The sequence below is a fragment of the Mytilus trossulus genome, chromosome 1, assembly GCF_036588685.1.
Source record: "Mytilus trossulus isolate FHL-02 chromosome 1, PNRI_Mtr1.1.1.hap1, whole genome shotgun sequence".
In the NCBI taxonomy this organism is placed as follows: Eukaryota; Metazoa; Mollusca; class Bivalvia; order Mytilida; family Mytilidae; genus Mytilus; species Mytilus trossulus.
Genome location: NC_086373.1, coordinates 81,609,785 through 81,618,830, shown reverse-complemented (window position 1 = coordinate 81,618,830; position 9,046 = coordinate 81,609,785).

Sequence of the window (9,046 nt, the reverse complement as noted above, 5' to 3'; positions counted from 1 at the left end):
TCAACATGCAATTTTTCTAATTGACTTTCTTTTTCTGTATCATGCTGTTAAAAGCAAAAGCCAAAGTATGTTTTTGATAACAAAATCAGAAACCATTTATAAGTATTTCATAATTGATTTTCACATGAATAAGAAATTTACGATGAAAACTACATGTCATTTTCATTACATTTTTGAAATATTCAATGTAAATAGGGGCAATAATTTAACATAATAGCATAACATTTTTTATGGTTTTAATATTTATTTGAATAGATTTATTTAAGTTGAAACAAAATTAAACTTTGTAGTACCTATTTAAACATTTTGTAGTCTATTTGTATCTGATTGCATACACTATACCTATATCTAGCATAAATAAAAGTAGAATGAAAATTGTTGGTTGTCGTTGACTTTGTTTTCATTATCTTTTTGTCCATACACAATTGAACATACTCAACCTCTATATTTTATAATGAAATTTCTTAGCCTAAACAATATTTTTTTTGTCTCTTCTATCCATCCAAACTATCAAATGCTAAAGTATGTTAAATTGAAATCACTTAAGATGACTTAACCCTTAAATTAGCAAGTTTCACATCATGCAATTAGGGAAACAGCAGTCACCTTTTATAAACACGTCAAAGACTGGATATAATATGGTATACTAATGTCTCTCCATCCTTCCATCTCAGCACTTCCTACATTACACAGATCAAGTTTGAATATAGTTGCTATCTTGAGTTATACCTCTTTAAAATTGAAAACAAGACAAATTTGCTGCTTGGTGCACTAGATCACTTTGACTGTTCTAGAGGTGTGTCGCTTTATAACTTGCAACGCACATTCACTGTGTAAGCTAACGTTTCATTTCTGATCTCTAAAGTAAGTTTTACTTTAAGGTCAAGGAACAGTAAATAGGCTATGTCGCAGAATTTTGCTAAAAAATTGCATACAACCTTGGCTCGTTGAACTACAACTGAAAATCGAAAAAATAATGCATTTATCTCAATTATCATTTGAAATATTACTGATTGAAGTCTTACAAAATGGGTGAACATTTGTATAGAAAGCACATAAAATCGGCGAAAACCCTTCTAAAATTTGTCTTGAAATCGCCAAATCTCTAATTCTACTCCATAGATTTTTCTTAAAAAACTATATATTGTTGACAGATAAATTTCTGTTTTAATGCTATAAAATAATCATAGGGTCACCGACTTCGTTTTTTGTCTACTACTCAATTTGTAACCTTGTTTGTAGTGAAAAACGTCAAAAATCCACGTTTTTCGGCCTGCAACGCGATAACGTTACGATTATTTCGACGTTTTGTAGGATTTTTTTACATAGAACGCAACTTTGAATGATGTATACCGTAAAAACGAAGTCGGTGACCCTATCTTTATTTTGAATCATCATAACGGAAATTTATGTATCAACAACATATATTTTTTAAAGAAAAATCTATGGAGTAGAATTAGAGATTCGGCGATTTTAAGACAAATTTTAGAAGGGTTTCCACCGATTTTATGTGCTTTCTATACAAATGTTCACCCATTTTGTAAGAATTCAATCAGTAATATTTCAAATGATAATTGAGATAAATGCATTATTTTTTCGATTTTCAGTTGTAGTTCAACGAGCAAAGGATGTATGTAAATTTTTAGAAAAATCTGCGACATAGCCCATTTACTGTTCCTTGACCTTAAGTCAAGTTTTCTCACTTACTCTAAAATACGCAAACTTTTGTTACCTTAAATCCTAATTTCAAAGAAAAAATCATTAGTTTTGAATCAGTGCATTGACTCTTCCATATTAGCCAGCAATGCCCTGTTTTAATGGACATATCCTTTTATTTAAATGTCCTTTTTAGCTCACCTGGCCTGAAGAGCCATCACTTGGCGTCCGTCGTCGTCCGTCGTTTGTCGTCGTAAACTATTTCAAGAATCTTCTCCTCTGGAACTACTGGGCCAAATACTTCCAAACTTTAACTGAATGTTCCTTAGGGTATCTAGTTTATAAATTGTATCCGAAGTTTTGATCTATCAACAAACATGGTCGCCATTGCTAAAAATAGAACATAGGGGTCAAATGCAGTTTTTGGCTTACAACTCAAAAACCAAAGCATTTAGAGCAAATCTGATGTGGGGTAATATTGTTTATCAGGTCAAGATCTATCTGCCCTGAAATTTTCTGATGAATCAGACAACCCATTGTTGGGTTGCTGCCCCTGAATTGGTAATTTTAAGAAAATTTTGCTGTTTTTGGTTTTTATTTTGAATATTATTATAGATAGAGATAAACTGTAAACAGCAATAATGTTCAGCAAAGTAAGATTTACAAATAAGTCAACAAGACCGAAATGGTCAGTTGACCCCTTTAGGAGTTATTACCCTTTATAGTCAATTTTTAACCATTTTTCGTAAATCTTAGTTATCTTTTACAAAAATCTTCTCCTCTGAAACTACTGGGCCAAATACTTCCAAACTTTAACTGAATGTTCCTTAGGGTATCTTGTTTATAAATTGTATCCGAAGTTTTGATCTATCAACAAACATGGTCGCCATTGCTAACTAGAGGCTCTAAAGAGCCTGTGTTGCTCACCTTGGTCTATGTGCATATTAAACAAAGGACACAAATGGATTCATAACAAAATTGTATTTTGGTGATGGTGATGTGTTTGAAGTTCTTACTTTACTGAACGTTCTTGCTTCTTACAATTATATCTATAATGAACCTTGCCCATTAGTAACAGAGAAAAATATTTGGTAAAAATTTACATAAATTTACCGAGTAAATGAAAATTGTTAAAAATTTACTATAAAGGGCAATAACGCCTTAAGGTCATGTTGACTTATTTGTAGATCTTACTTTGCTGAACATTATTGCTGTTTACAGTTTATTTCTATCTATAATAGTATTCAAGATAATAACCAAAAACGGCAAAATTTCTTTAAAAATTACCAATTGGAGGGCAGCAAGGCAACAACCGATTGTCCAATTCATCTAAAAATTTCAGGGCAGATAGATATTGACCTGATAAACATTTTTATCCCGTCAAATTTCCTCAAAATGCTTTGGTTTTTGAGTTATAAACCAAAAACTGCATTTTACCCCTATGTTCTATTTTTAGCCGTGGCGGCCATCTTGGTTGGTTGACGGGGTCACGCCACACATTTTTTAAACTAGATACCCCAAAGATGATTGTGGCCAAGTTTGGATTAATTTGACCCAGTAGTTTCAGAGGAGAAGATTTTTGTAAAAGATTACTTAGATTTATGAAAAATGGTTAAAAATTGACTATAAAGGGCAATAACTCCTAAAGGGGTCAACTGACCATTTCCGTCATGTTGACTTATTTTTAAATCTAACTTTGCTGAACATTATCACTGTTTACAGTTTATCTCTATCTATAATAATATTCAAAATAATAACCAAAAACAGCAAAATTTCCTCAAAATTACCAATTCAGGGGCAGCAACCCAACAACAGATTAACTGATTCATCTGAAAATTTCAGGGCAGATAGATCTTGACCTGATAAACATTTTAACCCCATGTCAGATTTCCTCTGAATGCTTTGGTTTTTGAGTTATAAGCCAAAAACTGCATTTTACCCCTATGTTCTATTTTTAGCCGTGGCGGCCATCTTGGTTGGATGACCGGGTCACGCCACACATTTTTTAAACTAGATACCCCAATGATGATTGTGGCCAAATGTGGTTTGATTTGGCCCAGTAGTTTCAGAGGAGAAGATTTTTGTAAAAGTTAACGACGACGGACGACGACGGACGACAGACGCCAAGTGATGAGAAAAGCTCACTTGGCCCTTCGGGCCAGGTGAGCTAAAAATAGAACATAGGGGTCAAATGCAGTTTTTCGGCTTATAACTAAAAAAACAAAGCATTTAGAGCAAATCTGACATGGGGTAATATTGTTAATCAGGTCAAGATCTATCTGCCCTGAAATTTTCAGATGAATCAGACAACCTGTTGTTGGGTTGCTGCCCCTGAATTGATAATTTTAAGGAAATTTTGCTGTTTTTGTTTATTATCTTGAATATTATTATAGATAGAGATAAACTGTATACGGCAATAATGTTCAGCAAAGTAAGATCTTCAAATAGGTCAATATGACCAAAATTGTCAATTGACCCCTTAAGGAGTTATTGCCCTTTAAAAGACTTTTTTCACAATTTGTTCATCATGTTGACTTACTTTAAAAAATCTTCTCCTTTGAAACTGCTGTATCAATTTCAGCCAAACTTAAGCTAAATAAGTTTCAGAGTATCTAGTATAAATTTTATATTTTATTTCCTTGTATGTCAAGAAACATAGCTTCTATGGCTAAAATAGAACATAAAAAAAAATGATTATTTTTTTTGGCTTTTGAAGAAAATAGGACGATCCAAAGAACATTTAAATAAATTGAAAAGCCAAAATAATCATTGATGAGAGATTTAACCAAAAGAATTAAGGTGAGCGATTCAGGCTCTTGAGAGCCTCTTGTTTAGCTCTAGTATGCTTGAATCAAATTACTAAAAACTTAAAAAATTTATGGGATTGTTGAATATAGACTTATGATTTGGAAAATATTCTGATTTGTTATCTTGTTATCAGACTTTAAACAGCTATATTTGACACAATATTTAAATGCATTAGGATATCTATCCTCAGGCATTGTGAATCTTCAGATCTAATAGACCACTTTTCGCGTTCATCCGTCACCGGAAAATACTCGTCAATTATACGCGCCTTTAGGACGTCATTTACCAGATAGAGGGGGTCGCATGTATCCCTGCACTATTTATGTTCATCAAGCGTCTTAGTGATCGTCACTGTGCAGTATAAACTAGAAATAATGGTTGTTCTGTAGGTACATAATGACAATTCCCTAATGACAGCAATGCTGATTGTCAATTTTGAGAATTCAATTTGCCGAATAATTCGTACAATATAGAATTATAGTTTTCCAACCACTCGCTCAACATTGGAATGGAAGTGACGACGCCCCTAAACGCACAAATGTCGTTCACTAAAACCAGAGTTTTTGATGGAAATGCATCGATCTCGAAAGTTGTCTATTAACTTGCCTTTAATAGCACATACTAAATATCCTTTCAAAAAAAATTCCAACTATTTCAATATGCACTTTCAGGGTATATATCATGTGGTCTTCTCACATGTGCTAATTCAAAATGCTGATAGAATATTAATGGAAAAACAAACAAACAAACACTACAATCACTTCTACCTGCATTCAACTCTCCTAGATGGTCCAACACAAATTGTGGGATTGTAGCCTAGGTCAGCAACTCTCTTTCTCCAACTTCAGTGAATGGATTTCCTAGTTTGACCCAAGAAGGAACTTGTTACTGAGGGTGAGACTGTTTTACTTCATAATTGCATACTTATATGATGTAAAGTATTATTTACTCAGAAATCAAGAACTGAAATTAGGCCTAAACCTGATTATATTTGAGCCATATGCTTTCATGTTATTTCTAACATCCACATCATTTGGTCTCCTGTTAATAATTGTTTTATTGAACGGTGAGCTTTTGCCATCACTTGGCATCTGTCATTGTTCGTCGTTGTCCTACTGGTGTAACCTATTTTAAACATCTGAAACTACAGAACCAATTCCACCCAAACGTCAGCTGAATGATTCTTAATAGGGTATCTAGAATACTTTGAAGTTAGTGTTTTAAATTGGCAATCATACAACTTCTCCTTTTTAGCTCACCATTCCGAAGAAACAATGAGCTTTTGCCATCACTTTGCATATATTGGTGTTCGTCATTGTCCTACTAGTGTAAACTATTTCAAACATCTTCTCCTCTGAAACTATAGAACCAATTCCAACCAAACTTAAGCTGAATGATTCTTAAGGTATCTAAAATAAAGTTTTTTATATTCTGTTTGGTTTAAAAACCATGGCCACCATGGTTAACTAAAGTAATTGTCCGGAAGCCAAATGTGTCTACTGACGACATTGCAGATGACAAAATCATACCATTATACGATCCCAAATTTTTTTTTGCAGCCGTATAAAAACCAAAGCATTAAGAGCAAATCTGACATGGGGTAGGAGTGTTCATTAGGTGAAGTTTTATCAACCCTGAAATTTTCAGATGATTCAGAAAAACTTTGGCTGAATGAGTTTCAGTGTATCTTGTTTAAATTTTGTATTTCATTTCCCTTGTATGACCAGAAACACAGCCACTATGGCTAAAACAGAACATAGGGATCAAATGCATTTTTTTGCTTTTAAAGAGCATATGACAGATACAAATAACATTTTAATAGTTTTGAGCCACTCATTAAAATATATTGAGAAGCAAAAATAATCATTGAAGGTGGGCAATTCAGGCTTTTGAGAGCCTCTTGTTTATATAGGCAATCAAAGCATTAAATATACCAGTAGTCAACAACTATATACTTTTGTAGATGTTTAAGACTAACTGGATGCATCCTTTAACCCACTATATTATTTATAGTCACTTTGCATCTGAAAACCAAACTAATCATAATTGTTTGACGAGTAGAATGTTTATCAGAGTGACTTTTTCGAAGGCTGCGATATTCCCTAAAATCTATCCTTGCACATAGTAGCTTTACTGTAGGTAATTTATCATCTTCAAACTTATTAAGACACTCAATGGGAGTAAAATTCAAAATGTAGGTTAGAAATTAGCTAATTTCCAGCTCCTCCTCATGTTCAAGTTAAATGATTGTAGATCGTGATGCATCATATAAGAACTGAACTTTGAAGTTAGACTTTACAATTAATAAATGCCAGTGAAATATGAAATGTCTATCTATTCCAGCATATTGGTTGTATTTTTCTCAGCAAGTTGAAATGAGAACCTCCTGACATTTGGTTTGACACTTCAAGTGAGCATGCCATACTGTGTGATCATTTTTAGTTTCATCGCTCATTAACTTCCATGTTTTCATAATACCTATATATTTCTACATAGAATAATTGTATGAAATATTGGTAACATTTCAATATAAAAAACAAATCAATGCTTTCTGAAATTAAGAATCAAGGTACATGTGACCATGCTATACTGTCTGATGTGCTTTCCCATTCACCACTCATCAACTTCCTGGTTACTTAATACTAGAGGTCGGTCATTTAAAGACGTATCATATACGTTGACGTATCCGCATCTGCAGATTTACAAAAAAATAGTATATGATCCCGAGCTTTGATTTTATGTACTTTCAAAAATTAAAATGGGCGACTGATTAATTTCTAATGCAGAAATTTACAAAACAATAAGGAAATATCGAGTTTTTGTGGAATATGTAACCCTACTTTTAAAGATATTCCGGATAGTTGGAACAGTTTACAGGTATGATAAGAGTGAATACGGTAAAATCGTTTGTTTGTGCCGGTATGAACTTTTACCTTTTATGATAAAATATCGAATGAACCATATTCAAAGTTCCTTACATTTATATAAGTAGTACATTTGATTTTTTTGTGTTTATTCATTTACGATCTTGAAATATTTTTTAACTAGATTAATAAAGGATATTCGTGTACCAGCCCTACATTGGCTCCTTTTTAAGGGCATGTAAAAGTAGTTTTAGAACCCCTTATATTTGTTTTACAAAACACCACCATTAAAAATATTAAAAGTGTATGTTTGATCGTTTCGAAAAGATTCCAATAAGTTTTTTTTAAATGAAGTATGGTCTTATTAGTAAGCTCGGGATCACATAATAATATTAAATATTTTTTGATATATCTGCAGATGCGGATACGTCAACGTATACTATACGGCTGATACGTTTGTAAATGACCGACCTCTACTCCTAGTACAAGTATTGGTGGTGAACAATAGCTCACAGTTTGACTTGTTAAATTTTAGCTAACCTAATACTCTGGTCGATTTTCCATTATGCACCTACATGCCAAATTTTAGTGCTTATGTCAAAGTCTGAACATTGAGCATTGAAGTGGACATAAATAGCCAACTCCTAAGTTTATTTCTTTAAGGCATACTTAATTATAAGTGACGCCTGCTTCTCAAGTGGTGTCTTTACAGGCAAATAAACAAAATCAAACTAAAACAAGTTTTTAAACATTTTTATTTAACATCACAAATATCATGTGTAACATACTCTGAGGTAGTTTAGAGTTATCTCCCATGGTACAACTTTCAAACTATGAATTACATCAAAATATTGCAATGAACACAACCAGATTCAACATAAATGAGTGAAATGAAATAACAATGAAACTACCTGTTTTGTTAAATACAAACAATAAATTACCCAGAACTATTTCTTAGCACTGCGTTCATATCGCTGATAATAATTTAGTATCACAAAAAATATATACATGCAATGAGTATTGAATTTTGTTTGCTAACAAATAATTGTCAATTTATAACCTTAAATTAACATTTGAAATTAGAAATTATTAAGAAAACAAAAAAGATATAATGCCTTCTTGACATACATGATGAATACATATTTTATTCACCTAAATATTGAGTGTACATTTTACATTTTATGACTTTAATATTTTTAATGCCAGATATTCTCAACATGGATATAAGATCAACTTTTGATTATTATAATGTGAATGATATGTGAATCAAGTCAGTGATGACATAATCATGGTAATAAGACAGTTTGTAAACAAACAAAAAGAAGAATGACCCAAGAATAGTCCAGACTATCTTTATACCAAATTCTCAAAAAAAATTATGTGAAAGTTCAAGTGTCAACAAACTAGTTTGCTCTACGAAATATTGAGGAAGTTAAAATTATAAAAACATAAAGAAAATAATTTAAAAAAATGTGTTTAACTGTATCATTACTGAACACCAGAAGAACTTCTCCAAAAGGGAGTAATTTTGATCAAATTTTAACTTGAGAATTTAAAAACAACTTTTTTTAAAAGGGTCATAAGATATATACTAGGGATATAAAAATCTGTACTATGACTATGTACCCCTTTCCCAGATTCCCACAAAAACATTAAAAAATAAACAAACAAAAAAAAACATACAAAATTTGTTTATCCGGAACATCACAGTTGACATT